Raw genomic sequence first — 15,183 nt, 5'->3', positions numbered from 1 at the left:
CCAGCTGAGACTGAAGAAACGGCTCATTCAGGAAATTTTTCTTTCTGAAAGCTTCCATGAACTGTAATAATGCAACTATTGCAGGCATTTATTTATTACTACAGAAAGATTTATTTATGAGAGATCTGCAATCAGCTTAATCTCCAAAAGCACAGCCCAGTGTAGTTTAGCCCCTGGCCAGAGCTACTCCTCTGCTTTGACAGCAGGAAGCAGCACCCCATAGCTCAGGAGCTATTGGGAGTAGCCCAGGTAACACCTCAGCAAAACCAGCCAGCACCCTGCACTCCCCCACACTCCACTTTGATGCCAGGCATTGATACGAGAAAGAGGCAGATTCCACAGGCAAGGAAAGCTGGCAAGTGCAACAGTCAGGGTGTGTGTGATGGCATGGGTGGAAGGAGATGGAGAATTGACACTTTCCCTTAAATCAGCATGGCAGGGAGGATTATGAAAGGTTGGTAGTGTGAGTTACCAGACCCTGCTCTTCTGCAAAAGAAGTCCAGTGTCAGATGGTCACAGCACAGAAGATGCAGCAGCAGCACATCTCTGTGTCTCTGCTGGGCAGAATATTCCCCCGAGCTACCAGCAACACGAGTTTGGCAACACTGAAGCCACTTGATTTAAGGCAACTGTGCTATTAAATGAACGTATTAATTTGCAGTAGAGGCAAGCTTATATTTAAAATAAAGGGAATGGCACAGGGGGCTATTTCAATTCATAAGAGGCAGCTATTAAGACAGCACGAAAATGTGGGGAGGGAAGCTTTCCAATAGTTTTTGCTACTTTCTCCCACCATGATTTCAAAGTTTGAGTAGTCAATAAAAGCACATTTCAGGTCTTCAAGGAAGCAGATCTCCACAGTGTCTCAACTCTGTCCAGCACAAGAGACAAATTCAAATGAAAGCATTGCCCCGTTCCCAAGTATCAGGATCCTGGTCCTCTTCTGCTTCTCCTTTATCGCTAGTGAACAGCCATGGTGATAACAAGAGAAGTAAGTACAGCTGTGTAGAGGGATGGCAGGTACTGCCCTGAACATGCCACAAAATTCAACACAAACCAACACAGAACCAGAGCAGAAATAAGAACAAGCGCAGGTTTTCCACCAGCAGGAGCTCTGCCAGCAGCAGGTTTTCCACCAGCAGGAGAACTGCTTCCTGCTGTCCCACCTCCTGAACTTCCTGCCATCCTGTCCAGGGAATATGCCTTTGTCCCTGACTGTGACCTGCAGAACAGAGCCATCCACCCAGACATGAGCATTAAGAATGTCCCCAGCAAAGTCGCAGTGCTGGGACAGTCCCTCCCCTCCGGGTTATCGGAAGTTCAGCAGTGCTGTACCCACCATGACCTTGAGAAGGGACACCCTCCATGCCTTCCTGCTTCTGGCTCCTCATGACAAAATCACTGGTACTGGGCCAAAATTGAGCACCCGTGCCCTGAGAACACAGGGAGGGAGAGAACTGCTCATCACTGCCTCTGACACAACACAGATGACATTTTGCATATTAAGCATACACAGAAAAAAGAATTTGAGCTGTTAACATTTGTCATTGCTGTATATCCCACTGAACCCAAGGGAACACAGCCATGCTCAAAGCAATAGGCACCACAGGCCCTAAGGGTGGTGTGAAACAAAAGACAAAGGGCTCATGGAGTTTGTTTCACATGCAGAGGAAACTCCCAGACAGAAGAGGAAATAGTATTTTGAAGTCCACCTAAAAGAACAGCACCAGACAACTGCCCAGGAGACAGTCAGGTGCCAGCTGTTTATGTCACAAGACCTGTAGCATCTCTGCTACACATTCTTACCCAGGAGTCTCACACTGCATCAGGAGTGCTCTTGGGTACCCACCCAACTGTCCATATGCCAGCCCCTCTGCTGAACACGTTCTCAGCTCCACGAACCACAGGGACAGCTTTGGCTGTTGCTGACAAGGCCACAAAAGGGTCACAAGTGCTCATGTAATCCTGGAGAAGTGAGCACCTGTGGGGCAGGACCCTTTGGGGTGCAGGGGAGCCCCTGAACCACTCAGCCAGGAGCATCTCTGCCCACATCCTCCCCTTCCATTTCACGTGGTAGGTCCTCACTGGCACAGCTGCTGATTAAAGCTTACAGTGACATCTGAAGACTCAAAGGCAAATTAAAATAACCCTACACTTCTTAATCCGACTCATGCTTTTTTAATGACTGGAGTTCCTATCATGCGGAAAGCATCTCTTGCAGGAAACTGCTTTGACCACTACTGTTCATAAAAGTAAAAAGACTTGCTAATGCTCTCCAAACTTCCCACAGAAGTATTTATATCAGCACCCCTCTTTTTTTCCCCGACAATAATCTAATTCATGTGACTCTTATCTTAACTATGAAACAGCATGTTAAATCCAGGCTCACAGCTCATTTAGATAAATGGAATTGGGCACATCTAGCGAGTCATTCCTGCTGTGACATTTCTACTATTGACAGAGTTATTTCCAGGCCCAGCGTGGGCAGGGAACTGGGAGCACTCGCACCCTTCAGCACAGTCACTGCCCCTCGCTGAGGGTGCACAGAAGAGCCAGATTTTCTCAAGGGACTCTACCTGGGTCTAGTCACATGTTAATAAACATTCTGGCAGCATTTCCCAGAAATAACCTTCAACAGTTACCTAGAAACATAATCCATCAAAATAAACCTCAAAATAGTAAGAAACTAAAAGAACTTTTATTGGTAGGCGGTGTTCTACCTATATATACAGAAGAATTAGTGGACAAACTAGAGTCATTGATCAAGGGGATAGCTCAAATTAATTTAAAGGTTATTTTCTTTGTTCTTTTATAAACACAAACAGTGTTTTTAAAAAGTTTCCTTTACCTCATTCTTTCCTACTCTCTGTGAGCTCTGAGGAATAGAGCTGAACCTCGTGGGCCTCTACAGGACTTGAGAGCACCAAGCAGAACCCAAACACTTAGCAGGTGATGAGCTGAAATCAGTCTATTGCTCTAGAGCTTAACAGTTAAATCATCCAGAATAGATTAAAATTTCCCATCAAATAAATTGAAAGGTCTCCTTCAGCACTGAACAGTTCCCCTTCTCCCTATGGCTCCATCCCCACACTCCTTTTTAATCTGAATAAATACGGATGGTATTTGCATCCCCCTCTTTTGCTTTCTATTTTTTAATAAACTGCTGGGATGACGCAGAAACCACAGTCAAAGGATTTTCTTTAGGTACTCAGAGCACTCCTGATCTGCATATTGATTTCAGCTCGTAACTCTTCATAAACAAAACAGGTATGTGAATCTGTCACTGCGTGTGCTGGTGAATCCTCCTCACAGCCCGTGCACAGGGATTAACAGACCAGCACTGCAGAACACACTGCCTCAGTAGGAACTGGAATTTCCTGGAGTTTCCACTCAAGGCTGTGAAGCTGAGATACCATCACAAGTGGCCCCAAGACACTCTGAGTGCTGGGGTTCAGCCAGGCTATCTCCCTGATAACCCCTCCACAGCCTGGGGACGCGTGTGCAGCATGACATCCACATGCTGACGTTCTAGAGGATGGGAAACCAGACTTGGCTGGAGCTCATCATTTCCCAGCACTGCCTGAGTGCCACGGAGAGGGAGCTGGGCTTGGTTCACAGGGATGCGTGTGCTCTGCCTAACTGCATCCATAACAACGAGCTGCTGCCCATTTACAGCTTCCCTCCCTCCTGAAAAATTGTATTTTCAACCAGATGACACACTTCTGATTATTAAGAAAGATCTCTGCATACCCCAGAAATTAATCATTTCTCTACTCTGCTAAAACCCATGACAATGTAGCCTTGGCTCTGAAAAATTAACTGCTACGGGTCAGTCACAAAGATATATAATTCAAAATTTTCATACATTCTTTCACTCAGGTAGAATCCCCTCTTCAACCCTTCTCTGCAATCATCAAGGTTTTATTGGATCTGGCATAAATATTCAACCCATGCTGCTCATCAATCTGGTTAGAAAGAGATGGTGGGGGTTCAGTTCAAGTCCCAGGGCAGGTTCTCTTCACACCCATCAAATTTTGCTTTTGACCTCGGTAAAAGCAGAGTTAGACCCTAAATAGGTCCATCCACAATGACATAAGGGAGCTTGAAATGGATGAAGACAATACAAGGAAAGAGAACCTCAAAGCAAGATAGTTTAATCAGACAAGAGTGTATTCTATGCAATAAAATAAGCTTATCACCCTTATCTGCATTACGTCAAGTATCTTTTACTTCCAAAAGTCCTTAAGGCTGCAGAGTTTTCAGCTACCTTTTCCCCCCGTTTCCTCTAGGATTAATACTCTTCCTTAGCAGTCTGCTGCCAGCTGCTGCATGGTCTCTCTGGATATCATGAATTAAATTCTTGGGTTTTCTGATTTTTTCCACCATTAGAAGGACACTTATCAGGTTAAGCCCAGCTTTCTTTCCCTGTCTTACCAGCAGAGTTTTGGATGACTAATCAAAGGTCTGAATATATTTTAAAGATTTAATTCTCCCTTCACTATTTATACTAGTCAATGTCACTTTGACACTATTCTGGCTTTTCACTGCAAAAAACTTTCCAACTCCAATTCCCTTAAAACGAACATGCTCTCATAAGCAGACAAGTGCCATTTGCTCCATCTTGCCCTCCCCCAAGCTAGCTTCAGCTGTCACCAAAAACACAGTAAGCATTTTCCTTTTGGGAACTATATGTTCCTGCAGTTATATTCAGTGGACCAGAAGAGTCTGGCATTGGAAAAAGAACTATCTGATTTCTTGGACTCACTGCAAGAGAACCTGTCTCGGCCAGACACAGTTATAACCACCAAGAATTCAGTTAAAAGATACCCTGGGCAATGAATACTGGCTGTATAAAAAGTGATCAAGCATTCACCCACCTCAGATACAGCTTGGGGCTCTGACTGCCCTCTAAAGGGTGTTTCTTCCTGCAGTGAGAGAAACAAGTAACAGTGAGCAAAACTCACTTCGTACATTAGCGTGGAGGTTTTTGGAGTCACCATCCATGAACTGCCACCACTATTTCAGTATAGAGAAAGTAGTCAACAGCTCTTGAGAACCTCTCACATTTTCACCTTTCTGTTTTCAGTGTGTTCAGATCTGAAAGCATATTTTTCAGTTTAATTCAGACTCAGCATTTAAGGTCATATCTACTATTTTTGCCATGATCTATGTTGCCTTTTTTCATCTACATTACCTAGAATTTCTATTTCTATGCTCGGTTATAAGGAGGGAAACATGCCCTAAAAAAGCAGCTGCTCCTCAGACCTACCTCGAGGTACTGAACCTTGTAGTGCTCCCTTGTGCCAGGAGCTGCCATGTTCAGATGGCTGATCCCTGTGTGGCAATACCCAGACATCTCAGAGGACACGAGGAAAAAGTACAAAAATAAAAAACACACCCAAGCCATCTTCCTAAAAACCTGCTCAGGGCAACAGTTTTTCCACAGATAATTTCCATCTTCTGCCTCACTATGTGCCAAGCCCAGTCCTCAGGCACAGACAGCTCCCCCAACTTCCAAGAGAGGTCTCCACCCAGATCTGCCTCTACCTTAGGTGCCCTTCTCTCACTTCATTAATTGCCCCTTTCCATCACACTATTATGACATGGTAAAAGCTCATCTGGAACACATCTGCAGCCTTCTGTCCCCTCCAGGAAGGGCCCAGCATCTCACTGGAATGGTACCAATGGGAACGTTATTGAATGGCGGGGTGAATTGCATCGCATCTGCTCTATGCTGTGCTTAGGACAACCTTCTCCACAGAGCTTTTCCAGGAGGGGTTGTTCATCAGGTCTTATTTTTAAAGAATCTGGGCCAAGTCATCCCTGCTGTAGCTTTAATGACGTCAATGAGCTACAGCAGGGGTGAAATTGGGCCATTATTTTTTATGTCCATATGTCCTGTGCCTATTAAAGAAAAAAAAAAACGCAAAAGAAGATCAAGGAAGAAAAGTTATTGAATCAAAAGACTACCCGGTGCAGAGATTAACATCTAGATGTGGAATGTTCCTCTTTTGTTCCTGCTGTACATTATAAATGTAACAGTTTATGGAAAAAGAAATACTTCTGTAGCGTCAAGGTACAATGCGAGTTCTGCAGTGACAAATTATATTCACATTTTGTATCCTGTTTTGATAAAAAAAAAACAACAGAAAAAATCATTACCAGGAAAAGGCCTCTTCAGAACTCAACAAAAGTGAGCAGACACAGTTGCCAGTAAGTGTTAATGTCTCCTCTGTAAACCAATATTCATCACACCCAGCATGTCACCACACAGTAGTAAAGCCCAGTGGACCTTGTCCTGAGCTCATTTCTTAATAAATCCAAAACATGATTATACAAATATCAAAAGAGAAAAATATTAAAAGGTTACACCTAACCAGTGTTTTCTGTGAGTACACAAAGCCTCAAACACCAACATGAGAAGGGACGCAGCTGAGGAGACCAAGTCTGCAGATGTAGGACACCAGCTGTGAACAGCAGCAGCAACAGCCACGATTCTGTGGGCATTTTCAGAAGGCTGAACTGCACCATTAATCTTGAGAAAATGTGCAAACAGGTTTCCCACCCCCCATGCCGCAGCCCGTGGGGTACTGCCCGGGCTGCGGACGCGACTCCGGCTCGCCCAACCACAGCCAGCAAGACCTTACAACCACAATTTCTCAACTCCACACCTAAAGCCCACTTAACTGACATTTAAGGGTATGAGTAACCACATTCAGAGGGACATAGGTAAAATTACTCACCCACATGCCTATAGTCAGGCTGATGAACCTCTAAAGGCAGATAACAACTGCCCAGCAACAGCCCCAGATCACAGGAGTTGGTGTTCAGGGCCTCTGCTTTGTAGATAACTTTTATTTCAAAGCTTTACAGAAGATTCCTTTGAAATCTTCGACCCTAATTATCCAAGTCATAGCTTCAGTCAAAGACTAAGTCCTCCTTGCAAAGGCCTTTTTTCCAATTGCTTCCCCTTTGCATTAATGAGCTCTTTTTCCCACAATAAGCTACAACAGTTTGAGGTTTTGGTTTTGTTTTTGTTTTTATTTTTATTCCTCTCCTCCCCTCCCATTCCAGCACTGGAATCAAAATAACTTGAGATGGAAAACGGGTGACCTCCCAAGCCTTTATTTACAATATCACAAACCACAAGGGAAAGTTCTGTCCAAGTTTTCCAGCTGGAATGGGAACAGCAGGGAAAAAACGTGCCCTCATTTTTGCAGCTGTGATATTTAACACATCACAGGGGAGAAGGGTGGGAAGGAGGCAGGAGAATTAGAAGCCAGTAATGATGCCATGGAAATATCGGATGAAGAGCCTCAGCCACACAGGCAGGTTCACATGATGACATCTTTTCTCCTCAGAAATAAACAGAGCTTTGTAGATGCAAATGTAACTGCAAAACCAGTCTGACACACATTTAATGGGGTTACTTCTTCACTTCTACATTAAACCAGACTGTAAAACACAGAAACTTTTTGGACTCCACTTAAGTTTGTATCAGTGCTGTAATGATCTCTCTTCATGCCACCAACCCCCAAAATTAGTACAACAAAGACTTTGTCAAAAAATAGAAGCCTAGCAGCAACAGAACCTTTCTCAGATATTTAAACAGCACAGAAAAACAAACACAAATGAAGGAGGTTTACATCTATAGAAAGTTACTTGCAGCAGGAAACTGTCAGTTAGTTTGTGGTTACAACCACAGCAGCGTCACAGCTCTTTCCTCCCAGTTAAAAACCTATGTCCAAACAGTTCCTCGTGTCTTGTGTTTCTATTGTAAAAGGAGGAAAACCACCAGAAGAAAAACTCACCCGTTTCCATGAGAAATTTCATAGTTCCAGATTATACAGGAGACTCTGTAGACCCCTTCTTTTTGAAAAAGGGTCCTTCTGTACCTTTCCAAACATTTCTGTCCTGTCTGTCAGGTCTAACCAGGTTTACCTGTAGCTCCCTCCCACCTTTAAAAGATCCCATTCCCCTTTCCTCACCTCTCAGCTCCCCCTTCTCCCTGCCTGGCACAGTAACAAGTGCCACACTAACCCACAACCTTTACACCCTGAGACAGGGGAATGTCACAATTGTGCTGCTTCATTACGCTGCCAAACAGGGCTCCTCTCCTTGCCGGTACAAAAGCAGCCATCACCCAGCTCCCTGGAGTGTTATCACCTCGATCTAACTCTTTACAGTGAGTTTTTCAATCTAGTTGATGAAGGATCCAACATGAAGACTGATTTCTCTGCATTTAGTTGGTTTTCACAAGCTCACCCCTTACAAGGGGTTCAATTCTCATGTCATGGGTCCCACACTAAGTCCCCTGGTAAATACAGGGTGCAGTAGAAGTAAGGTCCAGGCCCAATCTGTGTCCATATAAAAGGACATAAGGCTCTGGAAGGAGAAGAGCTGGTCACATTACACAGCCAGGGGTGGAAAATCACAGCCCAGCATGGCACAGGCGCAGGGACAGGCACTGCAAGCAAGGCAGGGAGTGCTGGAAGGGCATTAGAAGGAGCCAAGTGCAAAGCAAAGCTGTGCTTCCTTTTGGCAGGACACGACACACTCCTTCAACAACGTTACAAATGGCTTAGAGGGGACATCACTTCCCCAGTGCACAAGGCCCCTGTCCCCAGCCTGCCTCACATCTTCTCAGGCACCCTTGGATTCCACCTCATCTACTTTCCCCTCTTACTATCCTCCTGTCCAGTGTCAGCCCCTGCCTCTTCTTACAGACAGAAAACATCCCATCCAGGCTTCTTTTGCTGCAGGAGCAGTGGAAGCACAAAAAGGCAGCACAGTGCCTCTGGACAGCTGGAAGTGAGGATGCTGAGGGACAGAGCAGCAGGTCCCTCCTCATTCTACACTAGCATACTCCATCTCCCCATCACACTGCGTTCCCCTGGCTCCCTGCCCAGGTCCCACAGCTCCCAACATCACCGGCACACACGGCTCACGTCCGCACTCGCGTCCCTCGGGCTCTGCTCACTGCAGGAATTGAGGACACTTTCCTAGATTTTGAAATAGTTCCATGCAAAACACTCCCAAGGATGATTTGCAGAGGAACATTCTCCCAACATTTTCATTCTGTCCAGCAGTTTGGATTGAAAGACTTCAGGTTTGGAAAAACAAAGTGCTGCACAGTGATGCTGGCAGAACAGAGGGGGAAATTACCCAGTGCCTACGGTATTTTCCTGGCCATGGTGATTTAGCTTTTCGTCTCCATAAACACTGCATTCCCTGACAAGGTTTAAAACCCATTTCTCTCCCTACACTCCCTACCTGCCAACTCACAGACGTTACTCGTTCTCTGGTGACGCAAGAGCAGGGATTCATTTTCCTGTGAACACCGTTCTGGAGGCAATTTCCCCTCACCTGCCCAGAGAACTAATGACCACTTGGTCACCTCATCAGCCCTGTAAAATCCTTCAGGCAAGAGAAATGAGTGGAGCCTCAGCCTTGGGGCAAAGCAAACTCTAAGCTCTGCCAAGGATTGCATTTCTTGTCTGCTGCTACTGCTAATTCAGAGAAAAACACTCCCCTCTACAACAGCCTACAGGGGAGTGCGTGACCTAAAACTGGAGGCAAAGCTCTCGGGATACAGATGCTCCGCCTCAGCACAGCAGCACAAACTCACATGGCAATTAATGCCTCTACGAGCATCAACTCCTCTGTTAAAGCTGCTGCTGGCAGCTTTTGATCCCTGAGAGACCCAGCCACAGCTCCTTCGGAGCTGCAGTGGGCAGGAAGGAGCTGCTGGGCTCTCTCCCGAGGAAATCAGGTATTCCACAGAGAGACAAGACACAGCACTGGGAACAGCCTACCCAGCCTGGCACTGGGCTCTGCTAATCCCAAACAGAAGCTTCAGGAAGGGAATCGACCTGTAGAATGACAATGAATTCACTGGGAGCCAATTTCCCAACAGGAGACAATTAAGGTATTCAAGTCACCCGTAGTTTTCAACAATTACTGGTCAAGATATTGCATGTTAATACAGAGCTGCTGTCACTGCAGTCTCAGTGTAACTGCTGTGACCCCAAGGTATAAACCCAGAGAGACTGAAAACATTTCAGTCTGGTAAGTGAACAGTCTCGGATCCAAGCTCATTTATTCTTTCTCTTCTTCCCAGCAATTTGTTGCTCTTGAAGCAAAACCTGACAATTGTTAAACTTTAGCATCCAGCAGCAAAAATGGAAAGTTGCTATACCACAGTATCACCCCAAAGAAACATTTGGTGGAGTCAAAAACACTGTTTCTGATAAAGTAAAAAAATACCACTTAAGTGCTGAGGAATGTACTGGAGGAAAATAACAAGATGCAGAACTCTGCAGTCAGGCTAAAGGCTGACACCCCATCAAAAAACTCCAGCCACTAATTTTGTAGTGGTAGTTCACACTATGAATTCTATATTTGTAGAATTCACACAAGAGGTTTGCATGGAGCTGGACACACAGTGAACCCACAAGCAACACTCCAAAGGTCACACCCTAAAGGAGCAGCAGGTACACACATTTATTAAAAAAAACCCCAAACAATCTCTTCACTTTTACTTGTTAAAAGCCACCACAGGTAACTGGTTTCCCTTCTACGCTGTTTATTGGGAAGTTCTGCATCTCAATCCTATCGGCAATGTAAAACAAATTTAAGTTCAGAGGACAAAAAAAAAAAAAAAAAAAGAGGTAGAAACTACAACTTGATGGTAGAAAATGAGGCTGCCCAACTGTTTATTTCAATACAAGGTTAAGATTTTTTTCGAGAAAAAAATTCACCCAAGATTTAAATTAAAAATTATGTTAATTGCACATCCTGTGCAGCCATTCTCCCTTTTAATTTATTTATTTGAAAGATTTTAAATAAACAAGGATGCTGACTAAGCAGAAAAAGGCAGGGAGCATGAGCTTTCTTTAAAAAGAGGTTTATTACCAAGGCACACATCTATGCAATTTAAGCCAACCATGTCCTGTGACTGCCAAGCCCTTCTCAAAGAGCTCCTGCATTCTCCAGACTCCATTTTATCACATTTTCCCCAAGCATTTGTGCAAGTGGAACCCAAGCTAAGGTTAATCCCCTCTCACCTGCAGCGAGTTAGTATCCCTCAGATTAATTACCACTCCCCTGGTAACAGCTAATGGTTCTTCTAACCCAGACGAGAAATAACAGCCATCCAGCTGAAAAGTCAGAACCTACCTTCTGCAAAAAATCTCTCTAGATGCTTCTGAATGCAGGAGGGAGCAAAGACAGCATTGCTGAAAAAGGATGTCACTGTTGGTCCACATGTGTCAACATCCTAGAAAAAGACAGAACACAGTTGCTGAACTGCCATGCCCATGGGAAATCAAGAGCAAGAATAAAGCTGCATTTATTTTCCCAGTTATACCATGCTAATGGCTCCTATGCAAACAACATAAAGCTACAACATTTTATAATTGCACATCAGAGTTTCTCTGCAGACATCCCTCCGGTATGTCAGAAATTCAATACGTGATAGTAGGCGGCAATGAGCACCTCAGGGATTTAAAGTGTGTTCCAAGCCATGAGTCATCGTCATCTCTAACTCATGGAAATTAGGAAGGAAAAAAAAGATATAAGAAAAAACACAAGCGTTGCACTGACCACTCTCACGTGCTCCCTCTGTACCACACTTCCCCTCAAAGCATTTCCCTTCTAAACTGGGAGCTCCATGACTTCCACGGAGGAGACATCACCACAGACAAACCCAGCACATCACAGATTCTTCCAGGGAGCCCCCAGAGCCTGGGCAGGATCCCACATTTGAGGGTGGAAGCAGAGCCAGAGCTGCCCTTGTAATCCCCACAAATCCTTGCACACCTGGAGGAGCAAGGAGACGGCAGCTCCCATGGAGAACAAAGAAAGGGCTGGTGAACCAGCAGCACCCAGGAGGGCAAATCCAGCTCGGGAAAGCCCAGGCACCCCGTTTTCACCCCTAATCCAGCCACCTGCTCTCCCCCAAGGCTGATTTTTGTCAGGAGGGCTGGGGGCCAGAAGAAACCTGTAATGCTGCCTGCAGAGCAAGTTATGGGCTTTGCTCGTCATTCCAAGCAGCCCGCTGCCCTTCGAAGAGATTCCTTCAGGCAGTCTCATCTTTACCTCCAATCACCACAAACTGGTTTTAATGCTGCTTTTAAAGCAGCTGCGCTGCACTTAAGGGCACACACAGGTGCTCTCCACTCCCCTCTCTACTGACGATCTCCCCAAGTATATCCAGGTTCCTTTAGGTTTTCTTTAATGTCTTGGCTTATCCTTGTTTCTCTGTCCTCCAAGCAGCAGCCAGAACAGAGCCAGGGCTCTCACAGCACTGGTCTAACAGGGTAATGGAGCAGGGAAGGTTGGGGTACATCCCACAAGTCACCCCAAAACCCACATGCTCACATTAAAATTGCCTCTATCTCACTGAACTCCCCATCAGCAGAAATATCCCTTTCCCTTTCAGGTCAGGAAGGGCACAGTTGCCCTTCCCAGTTGTCCTTCCCAGCAGCAGGAGTTTGTGTTTTGCACCGGAACATGCAAATCTGGGTCCACAACCACACAAATAAAAGTACATCTCCTTGACTGGGACTTGGGTCCAAGCCTTAAGACCAGCACCCGCTACCAAAACGTTACACAAAAAATAAATAAAACATCAATACACTCTGTTCCCTCCCCTAAAGAACCTGAAATGCTTGGAAAAACCATCAATACCTTTAGCTGCAAACACTGCTTCAGTTAACAGATAAATTTACATCTTGCCAACAGCTTAAAAAAAAACAGTAACCGATCTGTACTCTTGTAACTTCTTGCACAGCAATTTAAAAAATGTAATAGTGCTTGCACAGGTCAGATTCATCCTGGAGGAAGAGCAAATGCCAGTAACGTTTCAGGACCATTAATCTCAGAAATCTCACTGAGAGCAAGCAGCCAGGCAGCTTAAAAATATATTTAGTCCACAAATGCTTATTAACGTCATTTGCTGATTCACAGCAGAGCTGGGCACACAGAACCCAAATGCCACTTCTGCTTTCCCAGACTGGGTGGTGGTAATAATAATAATAATAATAATAATAATAATAATAAAGTTGGAAGTGTTGAGCATCAAGTTGCTTAACCTATCTCAAAACCTTCCATGACACAACTTTTAGATTGGAGCTGTCAGAACTGGAAACCACAGTCTGTGGCCATGTGGTTTAGGATCTGATCAGAATTTATCTGGAACAGAATCTTGGTTTTCTTTTCTTTCACTGACTATCCATCTTGCTGCCAACATTAATACAGTCAAGACCAGAAGATAAATAAAATTAATTCTTCAGGCTCACAACAAAATTAACACTGAAATTCACCACTACTTTTAAAATTACATCCCCTTTATAACGGAAGAAAAAATATTTGATTATTTGATACCTGTGCCAGTATTTTGTGTGTGAGCTTTGGGGCAGAATTAACTCACTATATTCTTAGGGAAAGCTCTAAGTAAAAATTCTTCTAAATGTAAAATGTTTCTTCCCCTAATGTTATATACAATACAGTGATGCAAAGCCCAAAGGACCTTCTCTCTAAAGCAACTATTCAAATCTGTATGATGGAAATATATTTAAATATAACATTTTAATCTTGCTTTGCCTTTGAATTTTTAAATGCCTTTTCATGAAAGCAAGCATTTCATTTGTCCTTTTAGCCATTCCACCATTAGGATTTACAAGTAAACAAGAACTGTCACATTACCTTTCTCTTTTAAAATTATTCATTATAGCTATGTAGTTTTTAACTCAATACACATCCAATCTGATTGAGCCTTACCAATTTTTACATGTTATACTGTAATTCATTCCTCAAGCACATTGGGATTTGTCCACATCCACTCTTTCTCAATTTTCCACAAGCAAGACAAGTGTCTCTAGATGCTGGATATGCCAGACAACATCCTCCCAAAAGAACCATGCACTACAACCCACACTTCGGTAAATAAATTGTAAAAAATTGAGTCAGAGCAGGGCCCTGCTCTGGCTGGTTGGCTTGGCTGAGCAGGAAACAGTTCTCAGAATTAGCAGAGCCTGGACCCAGGGGTTCAAAAGGTTTCAGTGTTTAGGTGAGGCCAATCTCAAAGCCCCCCAGGGTACCTGCAAACCTGGAAGGGCAACCACAAAGCCTCCTTCAGTTAAGAAAAATCTATCTTCCTACCTCTTTTATTCTTTTTTGTTGCGGGGTTGGGTTTTTTCCCCGTGTTGTAGATTGGGGAAGGATGACAAAAGTTCCTATTCTCAGTGACAGTAGGTCTGTAGCAATTGTGCCAAACAGAAGAACTGAGTTCTCTCCACATTTGTTAATGGTACTGCAATCAGAAGTGATTAAAAGCAAAAACATTTCTGTACAAGAGAAACTGAAAGTATTGCCTCTGGGAAAACAGAAACACTGGCATTTTCTTTGCAGCAAACACTAAAAGTAATAGATAATTAATGTAGCCTAGGACATTATGACATTTATAAAGCTTGTTTTCTGGAATAATCATAAACAATTCACCTTTACTGTATTCCCAAGTCATCACTTTTTAAAGTCACTGCAGTTTGCAGAGGCCTCGCTGATGCTATTCTTAATTTACTTATTTTTAGGTGTGAGAACAGATTACCAAGGCAAAATTTAAACTTAAAAATTGTCAGGTTTTCAGCCTCTTCTATAATCATTAACCCTGTCTGCATTTCAGAAACATTTTGTGCTAAGTGGAAATCAAATACACAGTTAAAACTGCTTCTGCTTTAAAATTAAACTCCCAAAGTGTGGGAGGACTCAGCATTGTTAAACAAGGGGCACATTTATCCAAACCACCAGGAAAAAGCAATGCAACAAAAACACAGAAATGTGAGTTAATGCAAGAGCTCCCAAAAGGCTACAACAGCATTTTTATTATGGGTGATTTGCAAAGAAGAACATTACAGACTCCCTCCCTTCCTTGAAAGGCTTTCAGGGAAGCATCTCCCCAGGGAAGCCTCTGGGCACTGGAGCAGCTCAGAACCGAATCAAAGACCACGTTTGGTTCTGGAGCAGCACGACAGCTCAGCAGCACCCAAGGCATGGGAAAGCAGACCACAGCTATTAATAGACAGATTCACATGTAAATACCTTTTGCAAAGAGGCAGAGGTGCCACAAGGCTCAGTTTTAGCACCAATGTTGAAAACACCACATTGCACTAACAGAACTGGCAT

The 15,183-nt window shown here is 44.1% G+C and overlaps 1 protein-coding gene across 2 annotated transcripts in view; it reads right to left on the bottom strand.

Annotated features, from left to right (window-relative positions):
* Positions 1 to 11,278, bottom strand: part of LOC121672784 (membrane-associated phosphatidylinositol transfer protein 2-like) — a 91,800-nt gene extending 80,522 nt beyond the window's left edge. For both annotated transcript variants that reach the window (XM_042045635.1, XM_042045634.1), the window contains exon 1: positions 11,179 to 11,278. The gene's annotated coding sequence lies outside the window, so the exon portion shown is untranslated. The remainder of the gene's footprint in view (positions 1 to 11,178) is intronic.
* Positions 11,279 to 15,183: the final 3,905 nt, after the last annotated feature.

The sequence above is a fragment of the Corvus kubaryi genome, unplaced genomic scaffold (assembly GCF_017639235.1).
Source record: "Corvus kubaryi isolate FWS band 111438036 unplaced genomic scaffold, C.kubaryi_AGA036_p1.0 64961, whole genome shotgun sequence".
NCBI lineage: Eukaryota > Metazoa > Chordata > Aves > Passeriformes > Corvidae > Corvus > Corvus kubaryi.
The sequence above is the reverse complement of the archived record's forward strand: the minus strand, read 5'-3'. Positions and strand labels throughout refer to the sequence as shown.